The 17,150-nt window shown below is 46.5% G+C and overlaps 1 protein-coding gene across 1 annotated transcript in view; it reads right to left on the reverse strand.

Moving 5' to 3' along the window:
- The window catches only part of LOC126544792 (neuropeptides capa receptor-like), a 71,230-nt gene extending 57,535 nt beyond the window's left edge, over positions 1 to 13,695 (reverse strand). Inside the window, exon 1 of the mRNA XM_050192260.2 lies at positions 13,627 to 13,695. The gene's annotated coding sequence lies outside the window, so the exon portion shown is untranslated. The remainder of the gene's footprint in view (positions 1 to 13,626) is intronic.
- Positions 13,696 to 17,150: the final 3,455 nt, after the last annotated feature.

The raw sequence follows: 17,150 nt of genomic DNA on the forward strand, positions 1-17,150 counted from the left end.
TCGGCTGACGTTGCTTCCAGTATTGTGCCGTCTGTTGCGAGCTGTCTTTTGTGTGTTTGTGTCGCTCGAATTCAAGCCTAACTTTTTCGTTCGTGTGCCTCTATTTTGTTCACTGCAAGCTTGACACTTAAGTTTTAGCGTATACTTATTTCGTGTGAACAGAAGTAGCCGGTGCCTCCTGAAGGCGTACCAACGTTCCCTAAATACCGTGTAATGTATGCAAGCTAAAATGAAGTGCCAATATAGCAACGTCATGCTGCGAGCAGTGTGGGTGCTACGCATGAAATCTGTTGTTCATAGTTCTTCCCCTGATTGCACCATTAAATGCTGTTGAACAACGAATCAATCATCCTTCCACATGTTTAATTTTCGTTCCACTTACAGGTGTTTTGCAGAATGTTCCAGATAACGGTGGCTATTTCAGTGGAACGTGGTTGCTAATGTTTATTGCTATGTAAATTTAAAAAGTAAGAAAAATTGAAATATGCGGACACGGTTGCTTATATTTTGTAAGTTCACCCGGAACGCCGGTCCATTTAGGTAAGTCGAGAATATTCGTTCGAAAATGGACACTTTTAGCTGGGACCGTAGGGGAACGAGCTAAAGAGTAATTCTAGAAAGTTCGAGTCTGTTACGTAATGCCTGACCGTCATCAATCGGGAACCTCATCAGTGCAGCCTGCTGCGTAACGACGTTAACGAACGGCGGTATCACGTGACGCGTAGTCGGCTCGTCGATCCGAAGCAACCCTACCCGCGATCGCCTTGTCCCGCTCCACGAGCCTGATTGCTGACCCGGCTCGACGCCTCATTGGCTACACGGACGCGATTGCGTCGCGCGATAATTTGCGAAACCGAGTTGTCCTGAATCTCGAACGAGCAGAGACGCAGGCGATCTACCGGCTTACGCAACGGTGGCTCGCTTCTTTCTCTTGGTTGGGGCAGGTGTACGCCGAGGACACAAGAAAACGAAACAAAGCGTGTGTTACGTCACTCTCATTTCTCTCTCGCCGCGAGCGCTGGTTTATTGCGGATCGTATAAAGGCATTAAAAAGGCAAAAGCCAAGCGAATCCAGACCGCTACCACAAATCTTTATACTGTGATACCTGTGGCAGCTTGGAGATAGTGGAGTGCATATTACTCGAGTGCATTGACTGCCATGGCGAGATATAGTATTTTGAGCGCCAAATGGACGCGATTTATCACGGTCCGTTAAATTTACCTAGCATCTTAGGTGCAGTACCCGGCCCTTAAGTATAGCGGTGGTCCTCACATTTAATGTTCGAATCAATGTCTATCAGAAATTTGCCTTCTCAGAAACCTTTTAAGAAAGATAACTATATGATATAGTAAAAACCTGAGTTCACCCAGCGTCTCACCTGTAGATGTCATTCTCTATTTCACTGGCAAATCACACATTTACCGTTATTCCCCCTTTTTTTCTACTCTCCTCTGGATTCGTTTAAGCCCTTTCCCCATCATTGTGTAAAGAAGCATGTCGACGGTTGCATACACGATGGCAAAAATATCTGCCTCTTAATAAACAGCTTATCTCTCTCTCTCTCCGGAAACATATCAGTGTTTTTTTTAAATGACTATAATGATCATTTTCTAACAGCGAAAGAACTGTAACAATTGTAGCCATACAAGACGGACAAAGATGTTACAGCAACAGCCATTATAGGATGGTATTCAGTCAACGCTGCTTACAGTTGCTGTCATTACCAAACTAGCGTAATTCGAACCTTTTTTTTTTTTTTAGACAATGTTGCTCAAAATGAGCTATCGGCCTATATTCGTGACCAAATAATCTTGACTTATATTTCTGAAAAAGGCTACCGAAAGTACCGAGCTAAGGGATTTCCCCCGTCGCACCCGCCACATATAGACAGTCTGGAGATCATTCACACTCGTTTTAAGAAATACTGCGTATCTAACGCACTCGTCGGCATCTATGACGGCGTTATTTAGAGTGCCGAGGATGCCTGTGAAACATCCGGCGAGTTAATTCCTGTGGTAATTCCTGTGGTAATTCCGGGGTAATTCCGACGAGCTAATTCCTGTGGTAATTTCGAGGTAATTCTCCGGAAATTACCAGGGGGATGCAGCTTGTGGTATCGAGTAGCGATATTCAACCGCAGCGCTTACGGTAAATGAAGGTGTGCTATGCTCTAAGTTTCTCATGTTTCTGAAAAGATATGGCTTAACGTATATTGGAATTCTTTGATTTCTCGGCGAGTTCAGTATGTAGGGTTCTACCTATATTCTTGTCACTACCTCCTTGCGACGCTTTTTAATGACCTCTGAGATCCGCAACCGCCTTTATTCTTTCCCGTATTCTTTTCATATTTGTCCCCGACTGTAGGGTAGCAAACCAGGTGCAACCCGGCTAACCTCCTTGCATTTCAAGCACCGTCTATTTCTCGCTCTCTCCACTATGTTACTGAAATGGTATAGTGCAGAAAATATCCAGTGCAGGTTTGTTCTCCAGCTCGAATAACTGCGATCGAAGTTCCTTGCCCACGGAGGAACTTTCCCCGACGTCGAAGCTGCTGTGGCACGCCACAGACGCATCGAGCTCGCGATGTGCAAGACGATGTCGACGGGGCTGCTCGATTGGAACCGACATCTACGGCACCCCTCTCCCCGCTGCCCCTATCGACTCGTACAAACGCGCGCACGCTGCCTAGTCGGTGAGGGTTAATTCGGGAAACTGACGCCGAACAAACGCGCGAGTGATCGGCACGATTCAAGCTCGAAGAAAGAAAGAAAGAAAGAAAGAAAGAAAGAAAGAAAGAAAGAAGGAAGGAAGAACGTAAGAAAGAACTGCACAAGGGCCGCTCGACCGGAATCGAGATTGGTGCGACGTGACTAGAGACCGCGACACTCGGGGCGGCGTTCCGAGCGCCATCTGCCAGCGAGCTCCATCCGCTCGGAGTGATTTACCGTCCACCGTGCCAGTTAGGGCCCCGGGAAGCAAGAAAGCGAAACGCGTTCTTTTACTCGGCCACGGTATCTGGGTGTCACTCCGGTGCGGGGTCTGTCGGCCTCCATTCAGTAGGGCAATGGCTCGGAAGCTCTAAGCACGTCTTGAGCGCGTCTCGCTTGCTTTTGGAAATCGGTAGGGTGAGCGACCCCTCTAGAGATGTAAGACAGTGGACAGGACGCAACGTCTGCCCAGCCAAAGACGTCGGCATGACTACTCACGCCTGAACATGTCTGCACGTGAAGATGAACTCGCAGATAACAGGAACACGTTGTCGACAGGCTTCGGTTGGCGAAAGTGCACTCTGACGGCAAAAGGAAAGCGCTGCCGACTGTACTGTTCTCGGAAGTCTGGCTATACCGATATACGTAAATATTTTTTAGAGGTCTCCAACAGGCCGATGGAAAGCCTTCTCCACAGGTTTTGCGCAGTAATAGTTAACGTATCCCGGGATAACGTCTCCAGTGTGCCCTGCATGCAACGTAGGGGTAGACATAGCCCACTAAGTCGGATCGCGCAGCGTGTTCACTTCAAACGGAAGTGACGTAAAGCTCGCACTGAGTATTCACAAGGTACTGACGGAACAACTCTGACCTTTGCTTCGAGTTGTTGACAAATTCGACTTCGCCCTGCCATCTGCTAGTCGCACAGTTAGCTCAGATGGTAGAGCGGCTGCCCCGGAAAGGCGGTGGGCCCGGGTTCGAGTCCCTTACCAGAACGAATTTTTCTTCAACTGCGAAGCGTTTCTTTCAAGGAAACCGTATGGGTTTCCTTTGTAGCAATTGCTACGATTATTAATTACTCGCAAGGTACTATCATGCACAGCACGTGTACTTGGCCCATGAACTGGCGCTGTCTGTCCGTCTGCCGTAACGAAGACACTTTGAAGTCTTTCTGAGAGGCGCTGATGTCGACGGGATCCGTAGATCCTGCATGTTGTGTGTTGCAGTATATCTTGTGTATGTCATTTGTCTGTGATGGCAACAGTGCGAATTGTTTTATTGTCACCATACCCATCTGAAGTAGCACGCTAGGAGTACTGCCAGACAGGACCTCTCTCTCTCTCTTTCATTTTGGAGTATGAGAACTCTCGCAAGTTGAGTTTAGAGCGACAGAAGGCTGCGCTAGTTGGTAAGTATTCATCATGCAAAGAAGGGGTATAAGGCGTGCAGACACGGACACAACAGAGGTGGACAACACGAACGCGGACTATCGATCAACTGAAGGAAGCACTGCGGCGAAAAAAAGAATGAAGACACAAAACTGATCTGCGCATGCTCTGGAATGGTAGCACCACATGTCAATCGGGCACACGTGCCGGTCTACGTGAGAGGTAACTGTTAAGGCATTTGATCTCTTCCATATGTAAGGTAGTCGAAGGCTGACTCACGCACGCACTTCCGCCATTATGAGTTTGATCGAGGGCAAACAATTAATCCCCCAAGGGGTAATAGAAAGCGCTTCCTTCGTTCAGGAAGTGCACGGTCCAAGGCCCCAAGACATGATGCGATGTTCTCTCGAAGCTTGCCGCAAGTCGATTTCAGACGCTGTCGTGGGTGGCACTCGTTGTATTTGACGTTTGCGGTGGGACCACGCGATGTTCTGGCCACGTCTACAGCGCGCTGTGCTTACTGTTGAGTCAGTTCTCTTTATTGTACTGATGAAAAGGCGCATTCGTAGACTTCTCTGTTGAGCTCAAGTCACGCTGAGACACGTTGGCACGAGCTACCTCACGAAATGTATTCCAGCGACGAAAGGCTTTGCTGCCTTTTTTCACGACTAGCGCAAAGCATGCGCCTTCTAAAAGATGACTATAAGTGTGTGACATACTAGTCCTCATTGAATAATGGCTTGGGGATGAAGTTTTGGTCCCCGGACGCTAACATGTAGGGGTTAGTCTCCCCATAGTTACTTCTATAGAATGAAGCTGTTTGCTTTATTGCATAATAAAGTTAAACTTTCATTTCATGAGTTCATGCAATGAAGGCTGAAATTTATTTCGATGCACAGAGAGCTTCGCTGCACACACGCGCGCACACACATATATTTACTGCACTCATTTTAGTCAGTGAGCCCGTTAATCACGTGTAGAGTTCCTTCAAGGGAGCATCAGCCTTCTTAACGCGTCAACGGATGCTATCGCGTGAACTGAAACCCGGTATGTCCGTATTTTACCGATAGTTCCGCCTAAATATTCGTTAAATTGGGCGAGTTGTTGAGCTTACTTGGTTGTTTGCAGGTCTGCAAGGCTCAACGAATATGTGTCGGGGAATCGGAAGCGCGTTGCGAATCCGAAAATTTTATAAAGTTGGGTTTTGATAAATTGAGATTTTGCTGAATTCCCTGACTATCGCTTTTGTTCACTCACGTATCACAATGATTTCTTTTTTAAGTTTCTTGCTGTAGAACACGTAGAAACAAATTAGCCGAGGTTATTTCTATTCCAATCTCTCTATAGATCAACGCTTTATAACGAGACAGAACGGATAGTTGTGAGAAGAATTCGGCGTCGAAAGGCGGCAGCGCGTGCATTGTTTTCACAATAAACCTTAAGTAGAATATGCGCCATACCGGTAGGAATCATGGGCGCCTAAATGTGCTGCCGTTCGCCGTTGCTTATGACAACGTATAGTTCTCATCACGTAAGGCACGCGATTTCTCACAGCATTTCTAGATCCATATCTTGCACGGTCTCGGTTGACGCTTTCGATGTAGAACGCCATTTTATCATCATCTCGGTCTAATTCCTCGCACCAGATATAACAGGAGCAAAAAAAAAAAAATTGAAATGCAAGAAAGGGAGAGAGATACATTTTAGCACTAATGATACAAGCTCATTAGGGGACACAGCGGCTGGCATAATTGACAACTGCCTGATGATTCCGTTGAAGTTCAAGAACACAATTACTATAGATCTGCTGACTCGGGCGAATTCATCGACCGACAACACGTAGCGGAAAGACGGGATCTCGCGCGAGCCACTACTAATGGGGCCGTTCAGACCAAGGTGTTAGCGCGTTTTAACACGTCTTACATTACTGACCGTCCCACTTAGAATCGACCTGCTTTCGATCATCAAAGAGACGCGCGTGGGTTCAGAGTTTCGAAATTCTCGATAGGTGCTTACGAGAGAATCACGAGGCGGTACGAAATGATCGCGCTCATAGCTGTAATCTGAAACAACGGTAAATTGGAGGAAACGTCGCTTCGTATTCGATTTTGTGAGTTATAGAACACACATTTCTTGGTCGAAGAAGAGAGTACTTTCATTTAAACAGTTTAGAAGCACTGTGCAATAGGCGGTGTGATATCGGTCAGCGGACTAAGCATGAAAATGAATAAGCGGAAATTTTTATTCCGTTTTTGTGCAATGACGGAAACATTTCAATGTTATCGCTTCTATTTATTTTGTTATGTTGCATGATGTACATTTAGGAGCTACGTGTACAAAGCTTGATATATAGCAGTAGCTATTTGTGCATTTAGCGTCAACCGTACATCACGTGAAATGTTATCTTCGTTTACCCATGGATGCTGCTGTGGTCCTTTTGTATTTCAGCTCGCTAAGTGTGACGGCTCAGTTATGAAGCTGTCTACTCACCGTGGCACCGGAGGTGATTTTCTTCTGCGGGCTAACTATATAAAAAGAGCTGTCAGGCTTCAGCGGTTCCTTCGTTACCTTAAGTAAATTACTAAGATCGATAGTTATACGAAGAAGGCATCGGATGTGGCTCCCCACCTTCCGCTTTCATGCAAACGTATTCTTTCAGCCGTGACCGCCTACTGTGCCAATCCACTTTTCATGTAGCTCCTCTTCTGAACTTCTGTGTTGAATATTCTATTTGAATATTTGTTCTGAGTTAACAGAATAAGCACCATCCGACATAGCAGGTGAGCGCAGCTTTAATGTACCACTGCCGCTGAAGTATATAGTCATCTTTCAACGTAATAATACAAACAAGACACAATAACTAAAATCTAAAGACCCGACAGGTGCAGCCGAACGTTTCCTGTGTATTCGCTTCTCGTTTCCTTTGGGCTGCTATCACAATAGGGTGTCCCACGTAACGTTAGCTGAGCTGGCATATAAAAGAAAGAGATATAATGTACATGGTCCAAGATACCAAGTTAAAACTCACGGTGTTCGGTTGTGACACCTCTAAGACCGTACCCCATAGGTCTCACAATTGTATCTTGCACGTGTGTTCTTTTATTAATTTCTTTTTTTCGACTTTGAAAAGATTGGCTAACGTTATCCTGGGACACACTGTGTAACATATCGGCTTGGCAGATCCCCGCTGGAGAAGAAGACCACAAGAGCGCTGCCGCAATTCCCCGGGGCAGCCGGATCGAGCGACCGTTTGCTTGACCGGGCTGGAAGCTGGCGTTGTATCAGCGAGTCCATTGTGCTCATAAACTCCTGGCTTTCTCTTCTTCTCCTCAAACCTTCTTTTCTTCAAGCTTTCCCTTCATGCGGTGCAGCGAGCCGTGCTCGGCCCTGGTTTGTCTACCTGCCTTTCATCCATCCGCTGCTCTCTCCATGTATTCAGCGGCTGTGCGGCCATGCAGCTGTTGAGCGAGGGCGTTAACCTCGAAAGTGTATGCGTTGCCAAAGGACAGCCACAGCGATCCTCTTAAAATGAAGCGCACTTATGAAAGCGTATCCCGTGTGGAGGAGCTTCCACGTGTCTTTAAAAGCATGCTCTCTTTTTCTTCCAGCGGTCCTCTGCCAAGAGCTGCAGGGTCAGAGGGCGTATTACTTTGACGAAGAACGACTTGTGCAACAAAGAGGAACGGCGAATTCAATGAAAAAATTTTTGTTTCATCTTTGAATGTTTCGTAACCTCTCAATAAGATAGAAAGCTCATTGAAATGTGTATTTCGCCGGAACCTTTGATGTTCCTCCCTGACAGTTACTAATAGCGAGTGGCTCGAGAAAAAGGCAACGCAAACGAAATGCACGATTGATCGATAGATAAAGTGATATAAAACACTCAGACACGCACACAAACACACGCACGAACACACAAGCACACGCGTTATGTGTAGCGGGGGCTTCTTTTTAGATCAAACAGATCTTCTGAATATCACATCGAGAGGGTTGCACGATTTCGCCTGTTCAAGTAGATTACCCAAAGAGGCGGTAGATACATGTGTGATAACTGTGTGACAACCCTTCTTCTGTGTGAGAAACCGCAATGTTCAAGTGTGCATTCGAACAGGTCCGCTAACTATCAGCCTAATTACTTAGTTTGGGGCCCATGTTGCTACTGCGAACTTGAGGAAGACCAGTATTGAAGCCGCGTCTGCTTAACAGAAACCCTCAGGCTAGCATCAATCCTGAGATAGCGATCTCCAAGAACCCCTAAAAGATATGTTGCTGTGTCAGCTAATGTCATGTGCAACTGCTAGAGATTCACTCTTGGGAAATTGTTAACACAAACGTAGTGAACGTTAAAAGAAGAAATATTTATAACTTAGCAAATCTACTAATCAAACTTGACCTCACTAATGCTAGGATTCAATCTCGAAATTGGAATATGTACCTCAAACCGAGTAATAAGAAAGTTTTTTAGGAAACTGTTCTAATTATTTGCCGGGACATCGCAATTTGTCATGCAGGTAATATTCACTTCTTCCAAAAATCCACCATAAATTAGGCAACCGCTATCCATCACAGGCAAACTAAAAAAATAAATTATTGTTCGATGTGAAAAACGAATACTACGGTCTGTGAATAAGCGAAAAAAAAAGAAAGATATGGGCACTTCAGCGTCTACTCTTGTGTAGGTAATTTAGAAATTAATTAATTAATTACAATTTAATTTACGTTGGTAAATTAAATAAGCAGCATCGGCACCCCAAACACCTTCGCAGCTTGTTTCTTTTTGTGTGTGTGTGTTTGTCTTTTTGTTGATGTTGTTGTCGACTTAAACGTGGCGTACGTTTTCCCACAGCTATTCTGCAAAGCTTAGAGAGGACTTAAGAAAGAGGTGAAGCTCGCATAATACCCTCGATTTCAACGCAACAGAAACACGCATTTTACTTTACGAAAACAAAAATAAAAGCAGCCCTACGCGTACGCAGTGGTTCTTCATTCCACACGACAAACGCTCTCGTTCTTCCGTGCTTCATTTGTTGATTCATACCTTGTTTCACTCTAGAAACGCGTGAAGTTCCACAGCTCTCGATTTATCATGAAATTATTGCTATTTTTTTTTTCGCACTCCTTTGTATTGGGGAGATAAGCACGAGAGCTTTAAATCCCCTTTTTACCGGTTAACTTTGAGTAATCAATCTTCCGGGCGCCTGGTGGTGAAGCCTAACCAATCGGGAATGGAGAAGCAAATCTGTGACTCGGGGAGAAGGCGCAAAATTTAAGCGGGACCAAACAAATGAACAGGCAAAACACGGCTCCGAAGAGCGACATCACGTTGTCCTTGGCAACGGCTTAGCGTGGTATTTTCAAGTCTTCCTTTAAGCTTGACTCTCGCATTATGCACGGTGGAATGCAAAAAAATAATCCTTATCGATCCTTGGGCAATTTAGTTGTGAAATATTAAACAATATCTCAGTGAGAAAGAGGCGGACGGTGGGGGAGGGCGGGTTGGAAGGGGGCGATGTTGTATTTGATAGCGTGTTCTCCAGAGAAAAGAACTGAGAGAATGTTGAAAACCCGCTTAGGGGGTGGCAGCTAACCGTCGCTTTTCCTCTCGTGGAGTGTTATTTCTTTATTTCCCACACTTATTCGAGGTTTTCTCGCGCTGGGGGAAGAGCAATTTCGCCGCGACGCCCGTTTCAGCGACGCCATTGTTTCGCTTTGTGCATCTCGAATGAGATATCGCATTGCAGCGAGCTGCTTTGATATTTATGCATTTCGTCGAGGAAGAACAAAGAAGCACCCAAACTTCCTTCAAGAAGCCGTAATGACTGAAGGCACTTGCTCCTCACAATACACTCTTAAGAAAAATTACACCCTTTTGCCACGCAACAATAATTGTCATCTTGTCTCGTCCGCATTTGCTTTCTTTAACGCGGCGAGCCCGGTACTTTCCAGTAACGAACGGCATGCGCGTTATCAACATGACATAGCATTCCCGACAGGAAAGTAGCGGGCGTGGCGTTTTCAGGAAAGCAAACGCAAGCAAGGCAGATGACGATTGTTGTTGTCTGGCAGAGATACACCCCAAAGGGTGTAACTTCGCCTAAGAGTGTAGTAACGCATTTTCGCGCCGGCAGACGGAGACAAGAGGGAGACACTATAGTTAGCAATGTGCGCTGTCATTGTTTTCGTAGTAATATGTATACGTTTGCCTACATGCTAAATACGCAGCTGTACCTCACTATGGTATTCAGTGTGATTAAATGGTCAACGAGAAAGGCACCTTTAACATAATAACGGGGGCCATTATGATCTGCACACTGCGAGCAATCGTTGCCTTTTCAGATAACTCGCAAATGTACGCACTACCGCGAATGCCTTAGAAGGAAGCAAACTAACAGGAGGTTTACTGCGTCTGCGCAGTACGACTCCTTCAAGCGTTTAGGTGAGCAGCTCTGTGGGAATCGAGTAGATCGACTAAGAGCAGAGAGAGAGAGAGGGGGGAATATAGGAAGGCAGGGATGTTAACCAGTCAAGGATCTGGTTGGCTACCATACGTCAGGGGGAAGGTGAAGAGAGAGAAGGGAGAGAGGAAGTGTAGAGACGAGTACGGACAGTACTTGAGTTAAAGCCGCCCACGCGAACCAGACGCTCTGAGAAAGCACAAAAGTGCCTTCACTACCTTCTGAGCCGATGATCGATGGGGACGGTGCTCTAGTACCGTCTGTTCACTCATAGGACGATCACATAATTTCCTCAGTGTGTTAGACCAAGATTGTCTACTACGTGCAGGGAACTCGAGAAAAGTCGCTGGCAGGCGCCTGCAATTTCTCCGCGAAATATAACCCATTCGAAGGGAAAAAGAAAATGTTGATTACACCTGTTGACTGCATGCAAGCTTACGAACTCCTCATTCTCTGAGCGAAGGTTTTCCTGTGCAAGCAGCCAGACCCGATCGTGTAGGCTTCGTGGGCAATGTTTAACATTCCGAAGAGTGTTTGCCAATGATCGTGCCGCGGTGACGGGCATACGCCATTTTCACGGTCAATGGCAAACACTGACTACCAACCTGCATTGGGTTAAGGTAAATTTGCATACCACGTGTACTTGCGGGAGCCAGTGTTTGAGCACGGTGATGTTGCGAAAGCAGCTGTGGGCTTCGCAAACGAGCCCACAGCTTCGGCACGTTTGCGATGTGGCTCGTAAACCAAATTAAGAGTGATTTTATTACGCCGAAATTAATTGATTGTGTCGAACACTCGTGTGAATCAACATAATTGGGAATGAGGAGAGCATGCCGAATCGGTATACGTTAGAAGAAGTAAGAAATCGGCGATATGGTACGTTTAAGCGGACACCAAACAACTTGTACGCGATATTGCTTGCGTGTGTATTGTTGTACTAAATAGGAAAGCCCCCCATTAGGGCGCTGTGTGTTATTTGTAGAGTGTCGAGCGCGTTCAGGTATAAGACACTTTGTTGAATAACTCCTCGTAAAGTCGCCTATCCGGATATCTCGCGGTACCGGCATGACGCTGAAGAATACCTCAGTTTGATATACCATGAAATGTCTGTTAACTTCCAGGTACGGAGTGACGAGGTGATTTTATCACTAAACTACAACCTTCGTTCGTAATATTACGTTGCTAAATAATACTGCATTTGACTGGTTCAAATGTATTTTTTTGGTGTGTTTTCGTGATTGCAATACGTATCGCGATGCATTATTAGAAATGCCTGGTTCTTAAAAGCGTTCTGCTCTTGTCCTAATATTTCCGCTTTCTTTTATTTAGCTCCTAATATTTCTTATGCTAGTGATGCTTATGCTTATGCGTTGATCCTAGTGCTTGATCTAAAAAAAATTATTTTTTCTCCTGAAACAACTACTCAACAGTTTTATGGTGCCATGTAACCTTCTTCGCGTTTACTTTTTAATGAATTCTATGTTTGCTTTTGTTCTCCGGCATCTTTTCCCCTTGTAAACACAAAATGGCGGGATCAAACTGCGTATAATAAATATGTATGTCCCACTTTGAATTACACTATAATCGAGATAATTAGAACTTCCAGCGAACACAACTTAGTTAAATTCGTTCGCATACTTTGTCCCAAGTGGATGTGCCAAGCGGATCCAGCTGCTACAATTTGTAAATTGAAATATTTAAAGTAATGAGGCGGTACCTTAATTATGAAAACTCGTTAATGAATTAATTATGCATTCAAATTTCTCGTGCAAATATTGTCGGTCTCTTCGAGCAATCCTAGTCAATGAGTTCACTTGTGTTATTCGCCGAAGGGGCCAAAAAAGAAAAAAAAAACGTTTTAGTTCCTTAAAAAGAAAGAAAAGAGAAGCACCTATATAACTTAATATAAGGCGCGGACGATTTTACATCAAGTTTTCATCAAGTTTTACATCAAGTTTTCGGAATTTCTACATTTTTGGGGCGACTAATTTTGAAGCTATGATACCGAGACTGCTCAGTCGGAGACCTATAAGGAACACCGACTTGTACTGATTCTGGTGCCCGCATTGACAGCCATATGCCCGTGATACACCATTCCGATTTCACTAGTGGATCAAGAAGTATGCAACACGCATATCAATGACATAAACTGATCTTGGAATTTATATTAGAATGCATCCATTGGTTGTTAATCTTAATATAGAAATAAATAATATGCCTGCGCATCTCTTAGTATCCGGGAGAAACCCGAAGCGTTGGCTTAGCGGCTATGGTGTTCCGCTGCTAAGCACGAGGTCGCGGGATCGAATCCCGGCCGCATTTCGACGGGGGCAAAGTGCAGTATCACCCGTGTCCTGTGCATTGGGGGCACGTTGAAGATCCCCTGGTGGTGAAAATTTATCGGAGTCCCCCACTATACGGCGTGCCTCATAATCAAATCGGGGGTTTGGCACGTAAAATCCCAGAATTCCATTCAAGCGTACGGGAGAAAAACTGCGGGCATTGACCACCCAACAATCTGCGTAATCTCTTTACAGGAACCACGGAGAAGTGCGGAAAAGAAGGTTCGAGAATTGGTCGGAGAGTGCCTCCAAATGGGCACTGCTCCTCCTGCGTCAAACTGTCCCAGCAACTTGAATGCAAGTTCATGCTTAGAGCAATATTGTTTTGCCCTCGTGTAAAATTTTCTGTCTTTTCATAGAACAACGTACCTTTCTTTGCCTACGCCTGATATTTCTTTTTCCTCTCATCAGGGCGGGGAAGAGATTTTTTTTCAGCATTGCGCCACGTCAGCAGAAAACAACGCTTTGTGGAGTTGTGTCCGAGAATTTCTTAAGTGTTGGACGTACAAACCATTCTCGACTTCCAGGGAGAAATATCTCGTAAATTTTTTTTTTCACCTACGCAAGCCTTCAAGTCAACTTCGCAATTTAAGACTGCAAAGCAAGGAAAAACAGAGAGAACAGACAGAAGATTTGAGATACTACACGTTGTTTTGTTCTCCGAGCCGCAGCAGGCACTAAAGCAGCTACAAACAAGCAAGCAAGCTTCAGTTCTTGGCAGGTCTAACTTACCAGAAGAAAAAGAACCAGCGATGACAACGCGCGTTCTCCTCCGTGGTTTCGTCCACGCACAATTCCGGCCACAAAGTGACGCCGAAAATCACACGTGTGCGTGGGTGTCGGAGAGAGGGCCCACACACGAACAACACACAGCCACCACGCTCTGTGCAGGTATCCACCACACGGAGTCCCACGGACAAAAACAGAGCGGAGTACGCGAAAAACAGGGAGGCTCAACGTCAACGCCAACCTCGGGCGAACAAGCACCCCGGTCACACGAGGCCCGTGCGCCCCGCTTTTTTCTTTCTTCCCGGCACCGGGGGCGTAAAAGTTGGGCAATCCTCTTCCGGGCACTTCCCGAGCGACTCTGACCGCGCGCCGAGGGCGACGCGACGTTTGCGCGTTTTTTTCACCCTCTCCCCTCGAATGACTCTCCGCTTCGTCGCTCCTCCTCCTCCTCCCCTTCTGTGTTTCCCTCTCGGCGTTCGAACGCCGGGTTCTCTCGCCCGCTTGCCGCTCTCGACCGAGTTGTAGACTCCGTCCGTCCCGAAGTTTCGTCGGGGGGGAAGGGAGGAATGAAATAATACGCGCGAGTAATGATTGAGTGAGTGAGGTAATTGAAAGGGGTGAGTGAGTGAGTGAGTGAGTGAATGAGTGAGTGAGTGAGTGAGCGGGCGAGCGAGCGAGCTCGTCAGTGAGCCATACAGCCAGTAAAGCAGTCAATCAGTCAGCCAGTGCATATATGGCTCAATTAGTGGACGAATGAGGGAGTATAAGTGAACAGATGTGGCAGTTCTGGCGTAAGTTAGTGAGTGAGTGAGCAAGTGAGTGATTCATTCATTTTGTTAGTGTATGTACTATAGGTGAATGAGTGAACAATTGAGTGAGAATGCTTGAGTGCGGGCGTAAGTGAGGGAGGGACTGGGCGAGTTAGTGAGTCAGCCAGTCTGCCAGTATAAGCGCGCGAATATGTAAGCGAACGAATGCCTCCGTGATATAGATTCAGTGGCCCAGTCGGTCTGTGTGTGTGTGTGTGCGTGCGTGAATGCGTGAACGAATTAGTGAGGAAAAAATGTATGACTGTGCAAGCGAATTATGAATCGGTTAATGACGACAGCGTGTGTACGACCACGCGACGGCAATTGAATCTCGACAGTGTGACGATGGCGGCGCAATGTCGAAGGGACATGTACAACGGAATTACGACACCGTGACGATGATGGAATGACTGCGGATTGGCGCCTTCGCCTTGCTTCTCTGCTCGTTTTTACTTCTCAGCGGCCACATACTGCTCCGACAATTCGCTGTAATATGCCGGTCTGATGCACTGTGGCAGTTGAGATAAGCTAATCTGTGGTGAACCGGCTAGACAAAATGGCGAATTTCGGCAAGAGAAGCGCACCTAAGGTCGCGAAGGCGGCTTGAAACCCTTGCTTTTGAAATGCTAAGCAGCGTGGCATGAGGAGCACTGACAGGTAGTAGACACCACAGGCACTAATTAACAACGTTGCCTTTGTTGCAACAGGGCAATACATAAAGCGAGCAACAGCCTCCCCCCCCCACCCCCAGCCTCATGTGTTTACCCATCGTCAATGACTAAAAATATCAGCATGACGAATAAAGATCGCAGAAAAAGACGACTCATCAATATTAAAGAAAAAAGAAAGGAGGTGTCCCCTACAGAAGGGAATATAGGGGATATTTGCCAAGAATTCAATTTCTTTTTTCTTTAAAGCCATCCAAGGCGTTCTGACGCATGCAGCGGCACCTTTGTGAACTGCGTAAGTTTCTGCTATCAGGCTAGCGTATGTACTTTTCGGTTATCTACCGAACACCTTGCATGCGCGAAAGTCTAGTGCGCCACCACACTCGCCACAGCGCAGCGCCAGGTCGGTTCCTTGCTTTCAATAAAACGATTTCTTCCGTTGAAGCCATCAGCCCAGGTGGCACGGAAACTTGACAGAGTGCCACCATTGACCGTAGCATGTAAACCTTCAGAGGCCACAAGCTCACGCTGGGGCGTCTGCTTCGGCAGGCGTTTGGTGCGTTGCGACACCACGTACCCGAGCACACGGGGTTTGGACCCTCCCGCGTCTAACCGTGCACGGCTCAGCCGTGTCCGGGGAAAAGGACACGGCTTGGTTGAGCCGATGCTGAGTGTTTGGGCGTTCAGGCCCCTCGGCGGAATAACACAACCATTTGGCCTCGGCTTCATTCAGACGGCATTCCCGGACTTACCCACCCGGGGGGAAGTCAGTAGTTGCCTTCTTCAACCTTCTCCAACTCTTTCTTCCCAACCTTCGTCTTCCTCTCTCACTTAGTCTTCCCTGTCTTCACTTCTTTTTACTTCCGATCTGCCTGGCCGCAAAGGCTAATCTTGTGTGGGCAACCAACTTTGGCTGTACATATTTGGTAATAGTGGAAACGTGCAGCTGGCGTCCTCGGGACTTGTCTTTTGTAAGACGTATGGTGGGATCAAGCTGTGCTCCACGTTGTGTGGCTGGTGTTACTGCCGAAGTTCCCATGTGTATTTATGGCTACCTGCACCCCCAGACTTTGTGATCGCCCCTATAAACGTGAGCACACCGAAGTAGCTTCTATTGAAATTTTGTGGTCTAACCACTGAGAACTTCCTCCACCATTAAGTAATTCACTCTGAGAAATCAGGAAAGACAATGAGAATGATCTCGCCTTTCCTCGTTTCTAAATATCTAACAGAAACTATTGGCCCAGGCTATAATGCAACGGGACCGGCAAATGGCGACCTCCTCTTGAAACTGCATGACAAAAAGCAGCACGAAAACTACGCAGCCTGGAGGAAAGGGGGTTAACCAAGGGGCCCAATTTTTATTATTCATATCATGAGAGGCCAAAAAACATACACAAAGGAAAACACAAGAGAAATTACTTGTACGATCGCACTCGCGCTTACCCTCGCGTACGGCAGCATCTTCTGCCGTGCGCTGCACCCGCGGCCTACCCATGGTGACAGCCGGGAATGCATTGCGGGAGTCGCGTAATGAAATGCAGATATATACAGTTCGTCTGGGCAGCGTGGCGTTCAACCATCTTTCTTTAAGAAAGGGGCTTTGATTTTTTGGTTCGAGATCCTAAGACGAGCCCGTGTTCACGCCCACTTGCTGTCTCCCATAAGCAGGGAAGCTCAGTTAATCGCGACAGGGGCGGTGTCATGCCTAGCAGACGAAACTTGCGCTTCCAGTGAACTTTGTGCGCATGCGCTACTCCTGCTGAGCTCGTCGCTTTTTGCCGTTATCAGGTACTGACCGGCCAGCCAGTCGACGCTGACGAGGTACTGCGAATGTAAACTGTAGTGTTCTACGCAGATGTGCAAGTCGGCTTTCCTGCAGACCGTTTTCGCCGCTCACAGACGGATCAGTGAGACATAGAAAGCTTTGCTTTAAAACGAGATCGCAAAAAAATTTCTCAGCATTCGAAATGATGTGGTCTTCCCATTTCAACCAACCGTATTAAAGTGAAACGGCATGTAACACTCTCCCGTTCTTTTCCAGTAATTT

Source organism: Dermacentor andersoni, chromosome 10, assembly GCF_023375885.2.
Source record: "Dermacentor andersoni chromosome 10, qqDerAnde1_hic_scaffold, whole genome shotgun sequence".
NCBI classification, from domain to species: Eukaryota; Metazoa; Arthropoda; class Arachnida; order Ixodida; family Ixodidae; genus Dermacentor; species Dermacentor andersoni.